The sequence below is a fragment of the Pinus tabuliformis genome, chromosome 2_2 (assembly GCF_031772625.1).
Source record: "Pinus tabuliformis cultivar Carrire ecotype Pingquan chromosome 2_2, CPIR1, whole genome shotgun sequence".
In the NCBI taxonomy this organism is placed as follows: domain Eukaryota; kingdom Viridiplantae; phylum Streptophyta; class Pinopsida; order Pinales; family Pinaceae; genus Pinus; species Pinus tabuliformis.
The window spans coordinates 596360249-596381265 of NC_142300.1; positions in this window are offsets into that span (position 1 = coordinate 596360249).

Here is a 21017-nt window from a genome sequence, read left to right on the forward strand (position 1 = left end):
TCGTGTCCTTGATATCCTCCACTCGCTCCCCCAATTCCATGGTATGGAGGTTGAGTTTCTGCTCACATTCAATACTACGTGTCTTCTCCATCATTAATTCATAGCTTCGACAGTGGTGCTCATCATGGCCTACTAATCTAAAAAAGTCACAGAACAATTATTGTGGTGTATGTACAAAACTTTGTATCAAATGACAATTATATGTGGCGTATTTCCTGACCACTTGACAAATAGAGCACCATAGCATGGTCCCCATACTTCGTCCTACTTGAGCTTCCTGCCTGATGGGCATCGGCCATCCCCCTGTAATATAGTTTGCGCAGATAGGGAAATGATTCTTATCATGCCCTTAGATATTACGCTTGAGGCAACATACTTCTTCGCACACCTTTTTCCTAGCATCTTTTTCTTTTTTGAAGCTTTGTAAATCGAAATAGAGTTTTTGAAACTGTGAGTGAATTTGTTGGACTCCCAAAGATGCATCCTGAATAGGTTTCTCATGTATAAATTTTGAATAATAAACACATATTCAACAGATATTATCCTGATCATGCACTATTGCGGAATACATGCACAATACATAAGTTCCTTTATGTTGATCATCAATTTAGCAGCATAAAAAACAATGAAACATCAATAGCATGCACACCTTAACACTGTATGTAACCCGCGGAAAGCTTATAGCCGAAAACCGCACACTATTTGTATATTAATGATTGAGAACATGTAACATTACATAGTACAATACTCCTCACAAGTATCCAGCACTATCTCCACCTGTTACACACAATATAGCTCAAATCTTATCTCCAAATCTCCTCCGTTGCTTGCCTGCCTCCACTGCACAATCCTACAAGAGAATGAATGAATCCAAACTCGTTCCAAGTTCTATTTACCTTGGAAAATCACTCACACTGGAAATCATGTGAGCACAGGCTATATTACTAGGCATTCTCATGGGCATACTCAATACATTGCTTGTGCAAAGTCTCATGCACAACTATAGTCACAATTGATAGCAATCTCAACCTCTAACACCTGTCTCCACTGAACTGTACATGCACTGAGTTAACTAATGTATTCTTTAGTTGCATTATGAGTTAATAATTAGTGAATTAATTAATAACTAATTCACACAACTCATCACTTAGTCTATTGGCCAATTAGACTAAATACAACTAGTTCAACTAAGTCAAACTGAACACAACTCCATTAACTCCACATCCAACTCTACCAAACTCAACCACATGAGTTCTAATTGATGTCCTGCATGCAATAGCTCAAATAACACATAATAAAAGTGTATTTCCTTCTGACAGCTACATGTGCCACATCTATAGCTCAAACTGAAGTGCTCCAAGAGAATAAGATAAAGATTATAGTCCAAATATTATTATGAGCTAATAATATTTGACTTTTCTATTTTTGACTAGTAGTCTAAAAATAGACTCTGATCACTCGTGCTGTGATCCAAAAATAGAAGTCCATCTATTTTTCCCAACATTACCATTCATCCATAAACAACATCCTACAACTCATAGACCATGATCCATATGTCTAAAAATAGACTTTGCGCCATAATTTTCCTACGAGCCTACTTAGTGAAGGTGACTCCTTTCCACTAAGCTCCATCATCTTGTTGCATTCTCAACAAGCATTTCTTGTTACACACTTTTTAACATCTCATGCAATCTCATCGTGATTTCCAGAGCTTCTTGCTGACTTCTTATCTTTTGCTGTGATAAAGCAATCCTTAGGTGGGGCAGGAGTGCAGCTAGAAACCAATCATGGTGCTGACTATCTATGAGATTCATATTATCTTCATGAATCCCACACTTCAGTCTTTGATCTAGCTCCCATGTCGTTTCACCAGGCCTCATCATGATTTCCTTAAATCCAATTACCGATTGTGAGGAAGACTTAGGCTTACTAAATTCTTTGTTCAAAGCAGTTTGATTATCTGCTAATGACGACAATGGATTATCAGTGTAGTCTTTAATGTACCATGTTAGTGTGCAATCCTGCAGAGCTATAGCCTATTGTGCCTTTTTATGTTATCATTTGTAATCTACTGTGTTTTCCACATATCCTTCTCAACAAACCAAAACTGATCCAGATCCTCACTTCCTAAGCCCTTGAAGACTAGAAACTTCATTGTATTCGACATGTTGAACGATGGCAGTGGTGGTGGCAGTGTGGTAAAAGGTGTATGATGTGGAGGTGAAGGTGGAGGTGGTGTGGATGGATGAGGTATTCATAGAAAACCCTGCCTTATCAACTGGACAACACCTTGCGGTGAAGCCTAGGCTTCTCCCTCATCGTCACTCTCAAGAGGTTCAATCAATGGGCTATATTTAGGGTTTGTTCCTCCCCTATCCCTGAAGAGCTTCCCACTTTGCATAGCTCCAAACATCAAGGTTGTGGCATAACTCATTTCTCACACAACAACATCTTAATCCAAGTATTCAAAGATCTTATATACTTACCTCACGGTCCTTTGAAGAAGCAGTACTCTGCTTCGCTATAAATGACTGAGGTGTCGACCAAAAACTCCATAACAAATCCTCCTATAACCAGATCAAGCCCATGATCAACAACATATGCGACCTTATCCTCAAAAGCTTCCAACCTTCACACTAATTCTAGATTCCACACAATTGGACCATCAAGTTTCCACTTCCATTGGTCGTCTGCCAATTTAGCTATCCACTCATATAGTTCAATTGGGAAGGTGGAAAAGAAAAATTTGTGTATTTCTATGTACAGATATCTATCCAACTGCTATTCTTTTATCAAGCATGGATTCATGTTTTCCTGCACTACGAATTCGTGGATCTTTCTATCCAATCACTTCTCAATTTCCTTCTTGGTCGGATTCTAGCGATGTGACATCACACATTTCTTTGTGTAGATCTCGGTCTCGACAATGGAACCATTTTTTTGCTTAGGGGGTCCTGACCTAGGTTCATAGTTAGTTTCGACAAACAAATCCCTACACTACTAGCCCTTTTGGCATAAATCCATGATGCACAGACTGAAGTCTCACCCGAAGCAGTATGGGGGTTATGCTGGAACCAAGTTTCTACACCCAGATATCAGTGTGATGTCCTTCTATGACCTAGATCTGCCTTTTTGCAGACCTTTAAGCCCTTAGGGCTTAGTGTTGTAACACCCTTCGATCGGCCTCTAGACCTCTACGAATGTCTACGACTGGCTTTTGTGGACCCTGAACAAGCAAATTAGCTACTTACGTGCACCATAGATTACTCATAGACCAATACTTACTCAGATCTACCTAAGCGTTCGATGAGTTTAACAGAAAGTGTTATGGTCTTCGCATAATTACTCAACATTAATTTCGTTCAAATAATAAGACGATTCAAGTAAATTCATGCATCAATACATCATTATTTTATAAAGAGAATATATCGCAATCACACATAACAAAAGTAAAGAGCTAAAACATAGGAATTTCTGCAACAATCTTCTTTATTGATCTCCAATATAGGTTTACCGACTCAATACTTTCCTGTGCACTCAACTGCGGACACTACTCTAGGCCTCTATGCACTCAACTATAGATCCTTTCCCTCCTCTAAGACTTCTATCTCTGCATTATACTTCTTTGCTTGTACACATAGACTTAGATCACTTCTTTTCTTAGACTCTCTGAGACACACATATTTATACAATCCCATGGTCCCCTGACCATGGGTAGATATTTGGAAGCTAACTCAACCTTACATAAAAGAGGATAAAACATTTTTCGACTCTTAACTAGCTACATGCTCCGCGACCATAATTAGGGAGACTTTTCATCTTTTTACATCAAAACGTGGGCTTTTACCCCAAAACTGACCCTAGGGAACCCCATCCCAACAAAACTTGTATATAAGAAAAATGATTTTATACCTAGATGTGGGTAGATGTTTTACTTATCAAAAATTTTCTTCCAACAACCGAATATGGAAATTCCTTCCTTTTTGTATTCAGGACAAACTCATGTTTTGGGATTATAATAGTGAGCAAGTCTAATTGGAAACTTATTGGAAAGGCAAAATGTAATGACTTTTCTTAGAATTAAGGCCAATTTTATAGATGAAATGTAATATGGTCATACAAACAAAGCAGTTTATGTCAAACAACAACTTCCAACTAAGAAATTCTAACAAAATTCCCTAGATTGATAGTTGGTAAAACAATATTGTAGCTAAAAAATGATATGATTGATATGTAAACTCATCCAGAGTACATATTTTCCTACCAAGATCGTCCCCTGGACAAAAAGCTTTATATTCAAAATTAAATCGAGTAGCGTTAATTCAGTACTTCGTTGGAATTACTTGAATGGACCATGAGAATAGTTTCTATCTGTTCAGTTACATCGGCCTCACCAAAGTGATCTTCTAGGATCTAGTAACACGTTGCAGGATTCGTCATCTAAGGCCTCTTTTTATAACCTGCATCAGGCTTGTCAATGGCTTATTTTGGCTCTAGCCTAATTAATCCTCTACTTTCTACTGTCAACGCCACCGTGTTGTATCCTCACCAAGAAGGGAACATCAGGTAAAGGGGAACAAAACCAAACGAATTAGTTTTCTATTTCAGATATAAACTTTGATGTTAAAAGTGGGGAGGACATTTTTGGAAGGGATTTTAGTGGCATTATGAAGGGAGATTACATATCTTGAATGACTAGATTTGATCCCAAATCATATCCATGCCCCCCAAATCGAGAAAGGGCACCGATATTCATATCCTTTAGAGGGAAAAGGTATCTCGTGATGAGGACATCCATGATCAAGGAGAAAAATGAGAGAAATTAAAAGAAATATGTCTTCAAACTCCAAGGTTCATGTTTAGAGGCTAGATGAAAGGCTATTTAAATAGGCCTGTTTGGGAACAAGAAATGAACTTATTCAATTAATTTTTAGAGCAGTATTTCTTTCATGTGATCAGGTAAAATGCACACCCGTGGTGTCTTCCTTTACACGTCCAATATCCTAAACTTGGATGGAACTGAAATTTACTATGAAATTTCACACGAGGAGGTTGGGGAGCAGATTATTTGACCATTCAAAAGCTGAGGGTTTCGTGCCATGTCAAGGGTTCTCGATCTCAAGTTACCTCTTCAAGAAAACCCCAGCAAAGGGATGATTGAGAAAGATTGCAAGTAGTGATATCAATCTTGGGATATAGAGGGATTGAACCAGGGCTTCCATCAATATTTTTGTAATTGGGGAGAGTGCTGATGCCGGTGGGTGAGAGGCGGAGTTCATCAATCCCACGACCAAAATGAAACAGGGAGTCATCCTCCCTATTAAATAACTTGTGGTATATTTTTCAATTTGAAATCCCAAGCACGAAGGTATTTGAAATCCTTGGTGCTAAAGTAGAATTGAATGCACTTAAGTTCACATCTTAATTAATTTGTGAGAGTCACAATTGTCTGACATGCCAGAAATTAGGAGGGTTGTGAAATTTATGGAACATTGAAATCATTAACGAAATAGGAAATGGAGATGAATGGGCCCCATTGGACATGTAAACTAGCTTTGGAAACCTGCAATCGAGATAATTTCAACTCTTTGTTTCTATGTGAGTATATTTGGGTATTCTAATTTATAATTTATGATATTGTTGTATTTTTTCTACCTGTTGCATTTTTCCATTCTCTGTTTCTATGTTTTCTATTGGATGCGTGGACATGCTCCTTATGCTGGTGTGGGCGAGCAGTTATAATGATTTATTGTAATGGGGATTATATGAGGGCTTCTAAGTGTGGTCTCTTCCTGTAGATGTTCTTTTGCAGTAAATAGAAGCACAATTCCAAGGGAGATGCATGAAAAAGATATAGATTTTGAGTAAATAATGTCATTATTTTTTTTAAATAAAATAAAAAAATAAAAACTTATTTCTATATATACATATGGTATTGAATTAAACTTCATTCCATATATACTTATGGTATTAAATTTATAATTTTAACGACTCACTATGTTTGTATAAATACTTACATTTTTTTTTTGGTTGAGTGAAAACTACGCAATGAGTTAATATTTTATCAATGTTTGTTTTTCTCAACTTGGGAGAAGATGTTGGAAATCTTATCTTATATACCATTTAAGGAATTTGTGTTAAAAAAAATATTACTTTTTTAAACTATTATGATTAATGTCTTATGTTAAAATTTAAGTTTTCTTAAATGTTTATTATTATTATTATTATTATTATTATTATTATTATTATTATTATTATTATTATTATTATTATTATTATTATTATTATTATTATTATTAATAATAATAAATTTTGATAAATATCTTATACTAAATTTTATTTTGAATATATTTAAATTAAACAATATTTTAATAAAACGATTTTAACTAATAATCACTTTTAAATATTAAATGATATAAGATGGGCACAATCAACACCAGGAATTGGGTCTGCCATTTCCCGAAGATTCCCTTCCTATTGTTGGCGAATATGGTATTCATTCAATTGGTTCAACTGAGATTGTTCAATTATTTCTACGACTAGATTTGCAACTTGGTCCTAACTTGGTGGTGGATATGTGGCTAGGTAGGGATTTACACATTGTCTATTTGGTTTACTAATTAAAATGATGCCCAACCCAAAAGTGTCTGGTTTCCCTCGTAAAACACTTCATGACACACTTAGCATCTAGTTTCCTCATAAAGCACTCCATGATGCACTTAGTCAAATTCTCCATATGATGCTTGACTGTTAGCCTCCAAATTGTGTAGCTCCATATAAGGTTTCCTCACTCGAACCTTCTCAAGCTAACATATTAATCTGTTTCTTTCTGAATGATAGTGGAAATGCGGAGGGCATGGAGATATGAGGTTTTTCTGAGAAACAAATTAATATGTTTCTTCTGAATGGAAGTGGGAATGTGGAGAGCATGGAAACATAAGGTGTTTCTAAGTTTCAAAGGTTCACAATCCAGCAAAGGCTTCGTAGATCATCTCTATAGACCCCTCACAACTACCAAAGAAGTTTGTGTTCCATGATGTCCATCAACTGAGAAAATGGGAGGATATGAATACAACCATAAGCCACGCCATTGAATGCAATATTTTCTCCCCAAACTATGCATCCTTAGTGTAGTTCCTCAACTAAGTGTCCTAGGTGCAAGGGAGGGTCATCTCGCTATTTTACGAAGTGGCTCCTGTTTTATCCGGAAGCCCATTTACCAATGCATTCCAACACCACAAGATATTGAAGGATGGAAAGGTGATATATGTCTAATTTGTGAGGTTGTACATTAGCTAGACATTAGAAAAAAAAGGGCTTAGAAGGAAACCAACTATCTCAAAAAAACAAGTCGCTCCTATCCATGAACATTCTGGAAAATCTGACAATCTAATTAAGTAGCACCATTAACACACACACACACACATATAATGTTAAAATTCATTCACAAAACTATAAAATCCAATAAATCAAAGCTCGATGGTCTTAGCTAGTGGTTTCACAAAAGGTGTAAGACTAACATGTATGTAAGATTGATAAGTAATAGTATTATCAGTTGGCATTGTGTCTGAGGTTATTAAATGAAAAAAACTAATCACAAGGTCAATAATTCTCTCATTGCAAATATGTAAAGACAATAAACAATTCATTAGCATAATACATAATACTTAATACCTAAGTTAAAAAAAGAAAAAAATTCCCATTCATAAGATTTATCGAATATGTCACTAACCCATTGTGTTGTACAATATCCTATACCACTATAAATAAATATGACTTTGAAGTTAATTCACATACTCATGATATTCTCTTCCTACTGCTCTATTGAAAGTATTTTATTATTTTGGTCTTAAGCACTCAGAACTCATCGATTTTTATTTATGTGGGTTAACCTCATCTATTCATATTATGATGGGCTTTTACAACGTTATTCGGCTATTACGAGGCTATTATTAGGATTCATTATAGTTGAAAATTCTTTTAAGTGCCTATTTTCCAATGCATGTTATTATCATTCAAATACATGTCATTTTCATTCTATTTCAATATTTTGGGTTCTAAAGGTATTTTTATGATTTTGAGTTGTGAAGGCCTTTAGAGCACCAACCCGTTAAGCATCGTAAGTTGGTTGTCAACTAAATTTGATTCCATTCCATGTATTTTGTTGGGTTGTAGCTTCTTTATATTAAGTTGTAATTCAAGGAAAATAAAAGTTATTTCTCATATAGAGTAGTTGCTTGATCGATCTAGAGAATTAATCTCTCTAAAGACTCAAACTATCATAAGCATCGAGATATCACTCTCAAGAATCTAATGCTTTTGGGGTTTATATATAACTCAAGGCTGCATAATATGGATCTCAATATATAGGTGGCTAGAACTATTCTATATGTAGCCTAGGTCTTGTTCTATTTGTAACTATTTTATCCTAGTTATGTTGTTACCTTGACTTCTAGGTCTTGCTCTAGGTCTCGTTTAAAAATTGTAATCCGGTAACCTATACCTACCTCTTTAGTCAAGGAAAGGCCAACCAATTGAAGGATCTCCCGCTACTACTTCGGCAAATGATATATCGCTATCTTACATAGGTATTTTTTAGTAGAATATGATGAAAATAGTAGAGGAAGGATATCTAGTAGAAAGCCAATCACCCTACTAAAGCCTTCTAAAGGAACATATTCCCAACCTATTATAGGATTGTTACATAAGAAACATAGAATTGTTCCATAGTTGATTACTAGTTTAAGGAAATAATAGATAAGCACTCCATCCCTAGTTGGAAGGTAAGGATCGCCCACCATTCCCGCCGTGGAACAAAGGAAAGAAATACCTATCTATAAGGGCATAGATAGGTCAGGGTTTGATTTGTTTAAACCCTAGAAAATAAATAGCCTAGGCCATTTATAGATTATATATGGTTTCATATTTCTAAAGAAAATGACTAAACCTCTACAGTGCTTTACCCTTTCCTATAAGAAGAACATGACAATCAAAAAAGAATACTAACCTTTCTTATTAGCCATATTTATTTTGTTGTTGAAACTATGGAAATTGGTGATTCTAAAAGAATTGGAAATTCCTCATTCTATGATTCAAAAGCACTAGAAACCCTGTTCTAGCTCCTCTATATGAAATTCCAACTCATCAGAAAAGCAAACAAAAAAAGGCACAGGAATGAATTTAAAAATAATTGAAGAAACTTTTGACATAGATAGAAACTCACTTTGAAAGAACTATTTGTTGATTAAGTTGGCCCTTTAACCACAAGTGCATATTCTCCTTAGCCATGAATTTCTCTTTCAATTGACACAATTCCACAGATGCATAACACAAGCATTTTCACACACACGATACATTTCCATAACACAACACATTACAAGCATACAAAAACACTACATGGTACATTCATGCATACAACACTACATTTACAGAGCCCTCCATAAGACAAACAACTTTTCATCAGAGTGCTCGAGAGGGAAAAGAAAGAGCTAACACAATCCATGCTTAACCTTTTGAATGAAAAAAGAAACCTAATTTGTGAGGTTACTCAAAATTCCCTATGGAATGAATTAAACAGACAAACAAATTAAAGGACCAAAAAATTACCTCGATCGCCTGTTGCCTTTCCCTCTCATTTGAATTTTCTCCTCCTATGCAGAACCTCCTCATTCACCAATTACTATCATTCTTCATTCATCAAGTGTGACTGTGGGTTTGGTTTTAAGTTTTTTTTGGACCATTGTGTTTAAATTCTTAATGAATCTTTTGATCACCATTTCTTAAACTAATCTTTTAATTACCATTTAAACTGAGATGTGATGTTCTTTTATCTTTTTAAATGGTATTTTTGAAAACTGGCCTTTCATGTGTTTTAAGAAAAAATAATTATTTCTTAAAAATGAAAATAAATCGTTATTGGTTTCTCTTACATTAAATTTCTCACGCTCTTATTACTAGTTACTCTTACTTGTTTTGTTACTAGCTACTAGTTTCTCTTATAGGAAATATTGTTTGCGTTGTTATTTTCCAATCCTAGACGTGAACATGTTCACTTCAACATAAAATGTGGAAATCGATTACCCATTTCTGATAAATTCAAACACCCTCTTCGCTAAAAATAGTCCATGATTTTATTATTATTGAGAATGTTAAGTCACACATTCAAATCCCAAGTATGAAATTTGGAGCTATGTGAATTGATTTTTTTTTCCATTAGACAAGTCAAAGGAATTATTTTGCCAAATACTATGTCAGTTGTTTAAAGAGGAATTTTTATTTATTTTTTATTTAATTCAAAATTCAAAATTTTATAATTTTAAATTAATGTGTTAAGGATTTTTAAAATGTTAAGGCATTCATAGATATATGAGGTGGTGATATAGCTACTAGATTCTCTTAAATTTCATGTTTGGTTTTTTATTAAATATTTATGATATTTAGTAATTCTTTCCATTACTTTGGGTTAGTAAGGGTCCATATCACACTAACCAAATATCAGTGAGAATATCATATATATTTAATTCCAATAAAGGAATTTGTACTTCCACTTTTGGCATGCACTATAGAAGTCATCATGACGAAGGCTATTGGGTTATTAACCATTTCATTTCATTACAAAAATGGACAAGTGGCTCATGGGACTTTCACATGTGGTATTTATTTTATATATATTTTAAAAATAAGTTTTTTCAAATAATTTCTAATATTCTGTAATTGATTTTTTTAATACAATACCTGAAAATAAAAAATGTTAATATATAATATTTTTATTTAATGCAATGCAGTGTACTAATTTATTTATAATAAATATAAATTTATAAAGTATTGAATTTGATACGTAATAAATATAAATTTATAACCTATTCAATTATATATTATGTTAGAAAATTATATATTACGGAGCAATGGAACACATAAAATATTGCAGAAATATAAACACAGAAAACGCACAAAACAAGAGAGACACAGATATACGTGGTTCACCCAGTTTGGGCTACGTCCACCCCGAACAGCCAGTCCTTCCTTTCTATTATCCTGCAAAATGAAGAGACACAACCTACAGCAAATCCGTTGTAATATCCTCTGTTTTCTCTCACAGTCTCACCTCTTTGTTTCTCACTCACAGAATACACATCTATCACACAGCCTCAAATACAATACCCTCATACAAAGAGAGGGGTTTCCTTCTAGGGAAAAAAACCCTAAACTAAACATAAGTTCTATTGTCAGATCATCCGCCTAATGAACGGCCCAGATTGACTAGACCCCCCTGCAGTGAATATTTTACGGGCGGCGTTGCCGCCCCCATTTCGAACTGGGGTCCTATGTGGCGATACCTTTGAATATAGAAGATAATCAGGCTCCACACCCAACATATTAGATAAATATAAATCTATAACATATTCAATTAAATAAATTTATAATAACATGTTAAATATAAATCTATAACATGAATTTAAAGGTAGGAGGGGGTCATCCCTCCTTCTGGAATGCTCTTGCTAGTAGGTATTTTCAAGGGGAAGGAAAATTTGGTACAAAAGGAGGATCCTTAGGTTACTCTCAAATGCCTATTTTGGGAGATAAGTGGAAAATGGGGCTACAACGTCAATGTATGCCTAAGGCCCCTCAAAACCCTAGATTTATCATTCCTACAAGATGTCTAGAAGATAATAGGAAACACATGAGATATCATGCTTTTATATGTAAGTTTATAGGAATTTGGTCGATGGAGAAGGAATTGGAGCGTTGGATATAAAAAATTGGTAACCAAAGGGAGAGGTGGATTTGAATTTGGGACCGAAAGGTTTATTCATTGTCATCTTTTCTAACCTTTAAGATAAAGCTATGATCTTTGAAGGGGGACCATACTTCCTTAATAATGTGGGATTCTACATTAGGAAATGAGAAGCTTGTTTCAACTTGGATAAGGAGGAATTAACAGAAGCATCGTATGGGTAAGATTGTACTCTTTACCAGTAGATTTATAGATACCAGAAATTCTAGAAGGTATAGGGCAAGAACTAGGATGTTTTTTCAAGGTCTCAAAGGTCAAAAAAGAAGGGAAAAACATACCATATGATATCTTATGTGTGTATATGAATGTGTCATAACCATTACCAAATATTGTATAATTGGACTATCAAGGAGAGATCTATAAACAACCTCTAGATTATATGAACTTTCCATTTAGATGTAGGCTCTATCATGAGCATGGACACTTAATAAGAGAATGTCCACTGAGAAGGAAGGAACAAGATTTTGGAAATCAGATTAAAAATGATGGTTTCACCAAGGTCACTACATGTAGATGAAATCATAGGAATCGAACCTCGTATAAAACACTAGGGATGGAGGAGAATAATTCCTATTCCACAATAGAGGCTAATGAAGAAGACTGTTGGAACATAAAAGCCATCCATATGGATATTATTCCCACAAAAAAAAATTGGGCAAAATTATGTTAAAATGTAAGTTGGAAGAGGAGGAATATATACAAGGTAGTTTTTACTTTTTGCACTGCGAGGTTTTGAGGAAGTAGCTCCTTTGGTGAAGAAAAACTCATCATACCTCTCAAACGAAGAGAGGGTATTAATCACACTGGTGAATGATTGGGTTCAATAATATATGGGGGAATTATCCAACGTGGAAAGAGATATCTATGCAAATACTTATCTTGGGTGGAAAAAAAACCGAAGAAATCTAATAGTGGACCCAATAAATCAATCATTCAAAGATTTTAAGGACAAGGGAAAATAAATTATACTGAAGTACCTTACTAAAGAACCTAAGAAGAAGAAAAATAAATTGAACAAGGAAGTGAGACAAAACAATACAGTGAACCAAGGTAATGCAGATCAAGCAGTAGTTGTAACAGAGAAGTCATTGCCTTTTCCCAACTCCTCATCATGAGAATTCTTTCATGGAAGTGAAGTGGGTCTTATCACTCAGGTTGTCCTTAAAGCTCCTTAAAGGATATGGCCGAGCTAACCACAAACCAATCATTGGACTACAGGTCCTAGCCTACCTGCAATCAGAGAGGGCTCTCTCTTTATAATTTAGCTTTGTTGAAGATGATATTAGGCTAGCTAATGAGTTCAAGGGGGTTTTGTTTATGTTTGGTGGGATGGGGGATTCTTTCAAACAGAGTTGGGATGCATAGTGTGAGAAGTTCAAACCGTTGGGCATGGAGTCGTGGATTAGGCTTGTTGTTGCGTTTTCTTGTTCACAAGAGGAATACAGAGTAGGATAGCTACACATAAAACAATATCAAGCTGGAATAAGGATGGAATGAAGGTCAGTGAATGAAAGGCAACTAAGTAGCTCTCATTATGCTAACAGAGGGAAGGTGAATAAACATTTATATAGGAGCAATCAAGGATTCCTAAAAAACATTCATATATGAAGGAACTAGTGTAAATATGAGCCAATCAGTATTCATATTCAGGACTAATTCAGAGGAAAACATAGATAAATCACAGAAATTGAGAATAGAATACAACTAAGTGAGCTCTGAACTATTCTTTCTTTCTGCTATTTAGATAGTGAAACAATGATGGCATAAAACATATAAACTGTAAACAGAGATAAGAAACACTTATTGGGCTATGTAGAAGCGTTAGGATTCCATAGTCACTCTTTAGTCATTAAAGCACAATAGTCAGTTCATCTCCCAAACATTCTAGCGATCTTTGATTATAGAGACTCTCAAAAAATACAACGCAAGTCTAGAGGAAGTTATCGACCAACCAACCCTTTACATAAATACAGAGGGTTGTCTAAATAGAAAATATTTACAAACATCCCTTGAACAGGTGTCAAAGGAGAAAATATCTCAAAATATCTATCAAAACAGAGCCAAAGAGATCTGTGCAATAACTGCTTCTAATGTTAAGTTGTGCTGCAAATAAATGTAATAAAATATCTAAAACAGCTACACATGAGGGAGCAGCCTCATCAAAATGGCTCTTTAGGGCTACACAAGGTCTTGCAGCTTCAAAAATGGACTGGAAGAGTGCCTTGAGCCACACGCTATCCTCTGTGTGATAACTGCGCAATTAAGGAAGCAGCGCTGCTCCAAAAATATGACTGGGAACAATGTCTTTGCAATAACTCTGTCTTGAAAGCCTTCATCTATGCCTTTAGGTGGCTTTTAAAGCAACAAAAGAATTGTTGGTGAGCCTTAATGGCTGAATGATGCTTTGTTGACTTTGTTGGGCTTGCTTTGCTTTCATCTGCTTTGAAAAACTGGACTGATACTCTTTGCCGCATCCTGATACACTTTGGCACTGAATCTGGGCCTTTTCTCACCGCTAATACTCTTTAAACTGTCGCATCACCCCCTTCTGCCTTTTAATGCAAAAATAACTACTGCTAATGTCCTTCGTGGCCATTGGAATGCTATCGGCGCTTTGGCTGATCAAAACTAGCTTTAAACTTTAAAAAATGGTGCAAACAGGAGGAAAAAGTGTTGCCGACTGTGTCGAGGCCGAAACTGGATATCTGAAGAAAAACTGGGCCTTGGAGTGATCTCAGAAAGCTTAGGGATGCATGAATTCCCTTATCGGGAGCCGGGCGCGGGCATATATGTGAAAATATGAACAAATGCCGCCTTTCTTTTACACGGAAAAAGACCAATTTCTATGTAAAATTCGTGAAAAACATAGGCGGGAGCGGCACTGTAGCAGAGATTAAATCCTGGCTGTGGGATCGTGCAAAGGCAGATCCAACAGCTGGCGCTAACTCGCATCGGGGCGGACCATTGGCCCCAACACATAAATCCTCTGAAATGCCGCGGACCCGAAATGCATATATGCACTTTCTTTATGGAGATCGGGTCGGGCCCATCGGCGATTTCATATCGGTGGTTTTTAGAAAAATCAATATGCGGACCTGAAATCCTTTAAAACTACCCTTTAATATTTTTTGGCTCTGGGATATAGGAGCACACAGTGTAGACCCTTTCGGACCCGATATACCTTTATGCCGCGCTTTATTACTTTTCGGCTCCACTGGTCGGAGCCATATAGGAGTGATGCGATTAAATATGGGCCATTGATCTCTGGGCCTGAATGGGCGGCTGAGGTTAACTCGGCAATTCGCTATCGGCGGGGTCATGGGGCAGGACTTTATACAATTGCGATCGCCGAAATGGGAGATCGCTGACAAGATCTAGGCCGTTGATCTGAGCGGGAGCGATGGACGACTGCGATGCGATATTGTTGAAAAATGCGGGTTTTTACGTTATGACTTAAGTTTTATAAAAAACTTGAGTTTAAACGAAAAAACAAAAAAGGGGAGTTGCGATAAAAAAGAGTATATGCGAGATATATGGGAAAATATGATGGAGGAATCCTCCGATAGCGATATCGCATCGGGGCAAAAAGGAATGGGGGCATACATATATAGGCCAGCACTGTTATTACCTCTGACAGTGATATCGCGTCGGGGGGGGATCCATCGGAGGATGGTTTATATGTATCGAAGGGGGCTATAAAGCATCGGAAGGGTTTTTTACCTTTGAAGAAGGTAAAATGAAATCGGAGGAAGGTTTTTAATGCATCGGAAGGGGTCTGAAGCATGGTGAGAGGGTTTTGAGCCTTGAAAAAAGGTTAAAACATGGATAATGGAGGGTTTGCATAGGTAAAAGGAGGGATTTTATGCATATGAAGGGGTCATAATGCATTTGGAAGATGGTTTGAGGGGGGAAGTGAGGGCTCTTGCTCAGTTTCAGGTAAACTTAGCAATTCCCAAGTGTACTTATGGTTATTTTTCAACCAAGGGGAGGGGATAAGTATATAGGGGAGTTATAGAGATAGTTTTAGTAGGGGAAGGGAAAAGAGATAGGGAGTTACATAATAGAGTTAATAGTTAATGTGATAATGATGAGACAAAGCACTGAGAATGAAGTCTTAGGCTATCAATGGGGGAAAATGACTGATAGAAGAAGTGTGAACATTCCTTTAGTGAAGCAGATCTTCACCAAGGCAGATTATATGGAGAATGATGAATCTAAGAGGTATCAAGCAGATCTTGACCTCTTTAGGGGAAGTTAGTGAGTGATTTGGGAAAGAGGGAGAAGGGGAAGTTAGACATGCATTTCTTGAAGTCCTCCAACTGAAAAATCACATTCAACTTGTGATATGATAGATATAACACTTGACAATATGAAATGGATCACAAGCCATGATTCTGCAACCACAAAGCTACCTACCCAGCCTATTCACCTAGCATTTTCTCTTCTTTTTGGTTTGGGTGCACTTGAACTAGCATACCCAGCTTTTTGTTCTTTTCTTCTTGCTGTCCTCCTATCTACAACTACACTTATTGCATCCAGGGGCTCAAATTAAGCTGTTGAGCACCGTTGTTTCTCTACCTATCTACAAATTTGCCAAGATTAAGCTGTTTGGACAGATATTTATTCTCTATATTCTACAACAAGAAATTGAAACCTAGAGAGGCCAAGATTAAGTTGTTTGGCCTACCCATAACTGAAAACTGATCAAAATGGATTACTTATCAAAACTGGAACAAAGCAGTAGCATTAAAACTGACACACCTTCATGGATACCTCTCTGGTCATCTGTAGCAAATATGGAGCATTGCATCATGCATAGTACGACATATTTGGCATGTAAAAAATGTCGATCATGAAAGATGATTAACTTGCTGCAGGAGGAGGCTAATAGTGGCTCCACTTGGGGATGGCTTTTCCTTGTGACAAGCCAAGAACAGCAGGTCAGAATGCCTTGATCCTCTGTAGTTTCTGTTAATTGAAAATCTCTTCCGTGTTAACTATTGAATGACTAGAACTTTAACTTCTGAATGCAGCTCTCCTCCTTAACTGAAACACTGTGAAAAATAAAGCATCGCCTGCTTTCTTCTACGTGCTTGATATTGCATACACTTTTGCTTGAGAACTGTCTTGTGAAATAAACACAAAAAGGGAATAAAACTGGAGCTCTTCTTTTCTTGTCTTTGAAAGGGTGCTGAAGTAAACTGAAAATCCTCCTTTCTTTTTGATACTGTTGACTTGAAGACTACAAGCTGCAAACAGCTTCTCTTTAACATAAATCACTGTGATATGATAGTGCTGCTCTTGTTGTTTTGCTGAGATTACCACAGAGACAGAGATTAAAAATAGAGGACTTGCATTGGCTGTGTCTTCACAAAATTTGTTGTTGCTCCTCTAACAATCGGACTGTTCATACAAAATAAAAACAAAAGTGCTGATATATACAAATATCAATTTACAAAGAGATATCTACAAAGCTGCGTTATGTTCAACAAAAGGGATCATGATAATGCTTCAGCATATGGCCATTTACAGGGCCTTCTTTAGCAGTGCTGCCCTCTACAGATTTGAGGAAATATGTGTTATTTCCCTGAACAGCAGAAATAACAAATGGCCCTGTCAAAAAGAAATCGAATTTTGCATGTTTTCCCTTGTCTTCTCTTCGTGAGTCCCTCCTTAGAACTTTGTTGCCAACACAGAAATTCTCAGCCTTAGTTCTCTTATCAAACATCCTTTTGAGCTTTTCTTGCATAATTCGAGCTCTGTCATAGACCTGCTCTCTTGTCTGCTGCAAATGGATTGTTTGGTTTATCCTCCTTTGTATATGATTTGGCTCAGCTTGAATCTCTTGCAGTAGCTTGATAATAGGAGTGCCCAGTGATGAAGGAAATCTGGCCTCCATGCCATGTACTAGCTCATAAGGGCTCATCCCAATGGATTTCTTGGTTGACAATCTGTCTGCCCATAGGGCATTTGTGAGCTTTCTATGCCAGTTCTTCTTCTTTTCTTCTAAGATCTTCTTGATTATACTGATCATGCTCTTGTTAGATGACTCGGCTAAGCCATTACCTTGAGGGTAATAGGCTGTAGAGTGGCCTAAGGTAATGTGAAATTTATGGCAAAAATTGATCATCTTTTTGGATTTGAAAGCAGCGGCATTGTCAGTGATGATCTTCTCAGGGCAGCCAAATCTAGACAGGATATTGCACTCAAGGAATTGGATAATGGTGGTGTCATTGGCCTACCTGCATGGAATGGCTTCAATCCACTTGGTGAAATAGTCGGTGGCAGCTAGAATCCACTTATGCTGGCCTGAGGAAGAGGGATGGATTTCTCCAATGAAGTCAAGACCCCATTGTTGAAAAGGCTTTTCGGTTGAGATGGGCTTAAGAGGCAAGGGCAACAGCTTTCTTTTGCCCTCAAAGATTTGGCATTTGTGACATGAAATAGCAAACTTCTTTACATCTACAAACAAAGAGGGCCAATAGAAACCAGCCCTTAAAATTTTATCAGCAGTGGACTTCCAATATAGATGTCCTCCACAGTCCCCTGCATGGAATTCTTTCATGACATTATTAGTTTCATTCATGGTCAAACAATTAAGCAATATGCCTTCATGATTCTTCCAAAATAAAGCACCATCTAAGACACAAAATTTCAAAGCCTTCATTCTTAAAAATCTCTTCTTGGTCCTGGACAATCCTGGGGGAGAAAACAAGTTTAACAATACAAAGCATATATCAGCATACCATGGGGATTGCAGAAAGGTGTCACTGATCTATGGAGTTGCCAGCTCCTGTTCATTGTCCAGTTGGTTGATGTCTAAGGCTTGGAAGTTTGTTTCGGACATCAGTTTGGCTAAACCTTGTCCATTTATTAGCTTGGTTGGTTTTATTTCTATGTCATACTCAAGAATGTTAGAAATCCACTTGCCTCTTTTGCCTTCTAACCCTTCTTGAGTTGATATGTCTTTTACAATAGCATTTGGGACATAGGCAATTACGTGTGAATATAAAATGTAAATTCTGAAGTCTTTGATTGCTTTAACAAGGGCATAGGCCTACTTCTCCATGATTTGGTACTTCAGGGATGCATCTCTTAAGGCTCGGCTGAAAAAAGCAATTGGCTTTTCATTTCCTTGGTCATCCTTTTGCAATAGGACAACAGCTATGGTATTATTAGATGCAAATGAAAATATGATAAAGTCCCTATCAAATTGAGGACTTGTGAGGACTGGGGCTTGAGTTAAGGCAACTTTGATACTCTCAAATGCTTGCTTGGTTTCAAGAGACCATTTTACCTTGGCATCCTTCTTTAACATGTTGCTCAACAGTCTTATCAGCTCGGCTAGATTTGGGATAAATCTCCTTAGGAAATTGATCTTTCCTAGGAATGCTTGCAGCTCTTTTATGTTTCTTGGATATGGGATTTGCAATATGGCTTGGATCCTTTCCGGATCAATTCTAATCCCGTCTTTTGAAATGATATGTCCAAGTAATTTGCCTTCTTCAAGGCCAAATAAAGACTTCTTGGGGTTCAAGGAAATGCCATATTTCCTACATGTCAGGAACACTTGTCTCAAATGTCTTAGGTGCTCTTGATCAGATTTAGAGAAAGGGGTAAGATCATCAAGATAGACAACCAAGAAATCATGGATTTCCTTGGCAAATGCAATGTCCATGGCCCTTTGAAAGGTGGCACCTGCGTTCTTTAGGCCGAAAGGCATTTTCACATATTTAAATGTTCCCCATGGTGTTGTAAAGGCTGTCTTGTCTTGATCATCTGGGTGAACCAGTATCTGATTAAAACCTGAAAAGCCATCTAGCAAAGAGATTCTAGATGACCCTACTACTCTTTGTAGGATGTGGTCCATTTTGGGCAATGGGTAGTGGTCTTTAAGGGAGACTTGGTTTAAGTTTCTCAAATCTACACAAAGCCTAATCTCACCTGTTTTCTTTCTTGTGGGAACAAGATTGGATACCCATTCAAAAAATCTAATGGGTGCTATGATACCTGCTTCAAACATTCTTTTCACTTCTTTCTCAATTAAAGGGAGAAGCACAGGATTGATTCTCCTCAGTTTCTGTTTGAAGGGCTTTTGATTTGGCTTTAAGGGAATGGTATGTTGAATAATTGAGGTGTCATAGGACTTCAAGTCCTCATAAATCCAAGAAAATACATCTTGGAATTCTTTGAACAAATCAACATATTTGGGCTTTTGATCGGGTGGCAAATATTGAGATAGTTTGATCTTTTTTGGCCTTTCTACTGTCCCAATGTTATATTCCTCCATGGCAGTGTTTATAGGCTACATTTTTTGCTTTTTGGGCACATCATTTGCATCAAACATGTCTTCTAGTGGAGTGAGGCCAACCGGGAGAAAATTGTCCTTTAGATCAATGATTTCAGCCTCTGTTTTGGCTATTTCCTCCAAATGCATCTGTTTCAGCGCTTTTATGTTTTCTTCATCAAAGATGGTTGGCTGTAGCAATTTTCTAGTTGTTTCAGCTGTTACAGTTTGCTGGATTTGGTTTATTGCTTGCAGTGGATCATCCATAGCATCCATATCAATGTTTAGGCCTGAAAACTCATGCTGTAAGGTAAGAAAATTGTTGATTTGAGCATCAAACACTTGCCAATCATTAATATTGTTAGGGACAGCATGCCTGTGCTTTGTCTCAGTAGTAAAGTGGTGATTGGGCTCAAAAGGAAGCTTGCATGTACTAGCGAAAGTGGCTAGGCTGTGAGCATGAATGTTATGATTTCTTGAAATCTTGGCAAGCTTGGATTTAGTGAATGTATCAAGTATTGCAGTGGCAGCAGTCCTATAAACTCTTAGCCTTCTATCATTGGTAACAAAGTTGTCTTTCATTTGTTGGATTACTAGGTCTGAGTCACCTAGAATGGAAACTTTGGCAGCTCCTAAAGCTTTGAGCAGCTTAAGGCCTAAGAGGGGTGCCTCATACTCAGCCATGTTGTTGGTGCATTTGAAATTCAATCTATAAGCATGACCCTCTGCATGGTTGTTATGTGTATTGTGAATCCATATTCCTGCCCCTGCTCCTAACTTGTTAACAGAGCCATCAAACTCTAAATACCATGTGATTTCTTGCTTGTGGTTAGTATTAAGAGTTTCAGTCATTTTAGGATTGGGCAGACCCGAGTCTTGTGTTTCGGGAGGTTTTTCTTGTGTGCTGGTTGCATTGGCTGTTGTAACAGTATCATG